This window comes from Carlito syrichta, unplaced genomic scaffold, assembly GCF_000164805.1.
Source record: "Carlito syrichta isolate Samal-C Ts95f unplaced genomic scaffold, Tarsius_syrichta-2.0.1 Scaffold315337, whole genome shotgun sequence".
NCBI lineage: Eukaryota > Metazoa > Chordata > Mammalia > Primates > Tarsiidae > Carlito > Carlito syrichta.
The window spans coordinates 15,021-18,017 of NW_007259433.1; positions in this window are offsets into that span (position 1 = coordinate 15,021).

The following is a 2,997-nucleotide window of genomic DNA, read 5'->3' on the forward strand; positions in this document are numbered from 1 at the left end:
CGCGGACTCAGGCAATCCACTCACCTCAGCCTCCCAAAGGCGCGGGATTACAGGCTGAGCCACCGAGCCCGGCCAAGAAAATTTTCTATACGTACACCAGGAGACTTGTACAGGAATGTTTAGATTAGCACTGTTTACAATGGCAAAAAGCTGCAGGCAACCCAAATGCCCACTGACAGGAGAATAAATGGATGCATAAACACTGGTACATTCACACAAAGGAATATTACTCAGTAGTCAATATGAATGAACTGCCACATTGACACACAGGGATGAAACTTAGCGATAAAATATCAAGTGTAAAAAAAAAAGTTTTGGCTATTCGTGGTCATTTATGTTTCCATATGAATTTCTGTATTGTCATTTCCAGGTCTGAGAAAGAATGATGTTGGTAATTTAATGGAAATTGCATTGAATCTATAGATTGCCTCTGGTAGGATAGCCATTTTTTTTTTTCAGTTGGAGTATCACTCTGTCACCTAGGCTGGAGTACAGTGGCATGCTCACGGCCACTGTAGCCTCAATCTTCTGGGCTCAGGTGACCCTTCCACCTCAGCCTTTCAAGCAGCTGCAACTACAGGTGCGTGCCACCATGCCCAGCTAATTTTTTGATTTATTGTAGAGACAAAGTCTCGCCACATTGTCAAGGCTGGTCTTAAACCCGTGGGATCAAGCAATCCTCTCACCTTAGCCTCCCAAAGTGCTGGGATTATAGGCATAAGCCACTGTGCCCAGCTAGGATGGATATCTTTTATTTATTTATTTATTTATTTATTTGAGTTGGAGTCTCACTCTGTCACCCAGACTGAAGTGCGGTGGCTGCTCCTGGCCACCGCAGCCTCGACCTGCTGGGCTCTGGCGATCCTTCTGCCTCAGCCTTCCAGGTAGCTGGAACTACAGGCGCACACTACCACACCCGGCTAATTTTTTGATTTATTGTAGAGATGAGGTCTCACCAAGTTGTCCAGGCGGGTCTCGAACCCGCTGGGATGGATATCTTTACGATGTTGATTCTTCCTATCCATGAGCATTGAATATTTTTACATTTGTTTGTGTCTTCTTGGATTTCTTTGAGCAGTGTTTCGTAGTTTTCATTGTAAGGGTCGCCTCCCTGGTTAGGAAGATGCCAAGGTATTTCATTTTTTGGTGTGGCTATTGTGAATGAGATTGTGCTTTTTATTTGGTTCTTTTTCTGCTTATTGTTAGTGTATAAGAATGTGACTATCAGCCGGGTTCAGAGGCTCAGCCTGTAATCCTGCGCCTTGGGGAGGCTGAGGTGAGTGGATTGCCTGAGCTCGCGGGTTCGAGACCCGCCTGGGCAGCGAGACCTCATCTCTACAATAAATAAAAAAATCAGCCGGGCATGGTAGTGCATGCCTATAATTCTGGCTACTCGGAAGGCGGAGACGGAAGGATTGCCGGAGCCCAGCAGGTCGAGGCTGCGGTGGCCGGGAGCGGCCACTGCACTCCAGTCTGGGCGACAGAGTGAGACTCCAACTCAAAAAAAAAAGAATGTGACTATATTTCACACATTTATTTTGTACCCTGAGACTTTGCCAAAGTCCTTTATCAGTGAAAGCAGGTTTTTGACAGATTCTCTTGGATTTTCGAGGTATAGGATCATATCATTAGCAAAGAGGGATAACTTGACTTCCTTGACTTTGGATACCCCTGATTTCCTTCTCTTGTCTAACTGCTCTAACTAGAACTTCCAACACAATGTTGAACAAGAGGGGTGAGAGTGGGCTTCCTTATCTTGTTCCAGTTTTCAGAGGAAATGTTTCCAGTTTCTGTCCACTTAGCAATATGTTGGCTGTGGGTTTATTGTAGATGGTGCTTACTATTTTGAGGTATGTTCCTTCTATACCTAGTTGTTTGAGGGTTTTTATCAAGAAGGATGCTGGATTTTATCAAAAGCTTTTTCAGCATCTAATGATATAATCATGTGGTTCTTTGTTTTTACATCTGTTGATGTATGTAATTACATTTATGGTCTTGCAGATGTTAAACCAGATGTGTTTTTGGATTCGATTTACTAGAATCTTGCTAAGGATTTTTGCATCTATGTTCATAAGGGTTATTGGCCTGTAGTTCTCTTACTTGTTGGATCTTTACCCTGTTTGGGTATCAGTGTGATGTTAGTATCATAAAATGATTTGGGAAGAATTCCATCTTTCTCAATTGCCTGGAATACTTTCTTTTTTTTTGTTTTGTTTTTGTTTTTGAGTTGGAGTCTCACTCTGTCGCCCAGACTGGAGTGCAGTGGCCGCTCCCGGCCACCGCAGCCTCGACCTGCTGGGCTCCGGCGATCCTCATGCCTCAACCTTCCAAGTAGCCGGATTACAGGCATGTGCTACCATGCACAGCTGATTTTTTGATTTATTGTAGAGATGAGGTCTTGCTGCCCAGGCGGGTCTCGAGCCTGGCTGGAATACTTTCAATAGGATTAGTATCAGCTTCTCCTTGTACATTTTATAGAATTCTGCTAGAAAGTCATTCAGTCCAGGGCTTTTTTTGTAGGTAGTTTTCTTATGATGGAGTCAATTTCCTGGGTTGTTATTGGTCTGTTGTCTCAGTGTCTCCTTGTTTCAACCTTGGGAGGTTGTGTGATGTTAGAAAGTCCTCCATTTCATTCAGGTTGTCAAGTTTGTTTCCATACAGGTGTGCATAGTAATCTCTGATAAGTTTTTGTATTTCTTCAGGGTCAGTTGTGACTGACAATTCTTAGCAAAAGAAACAAAGCAAGCCGGGCTCGGTGGCTCAGCCTGTAATCCTGCGCCTTTGGGAGGCTGAGGTGAGTGAATTGACTGAGCCCGCGGGTTTGAGACCCGCCTGGGCAGCGAGACCTCATTTCTACAATAAATCAAAAAATCAGCTGGGTGTCGTAGTGCACGCCTGTAGTTCCGGCTACTTGGAAGGCTGAGGTGGAAAGATCGCCGGCCCAGCAGGTCGAGGCTGCGGTGGCCGGGAGCGGCCACTGCACTCCAGTCTGGGCGA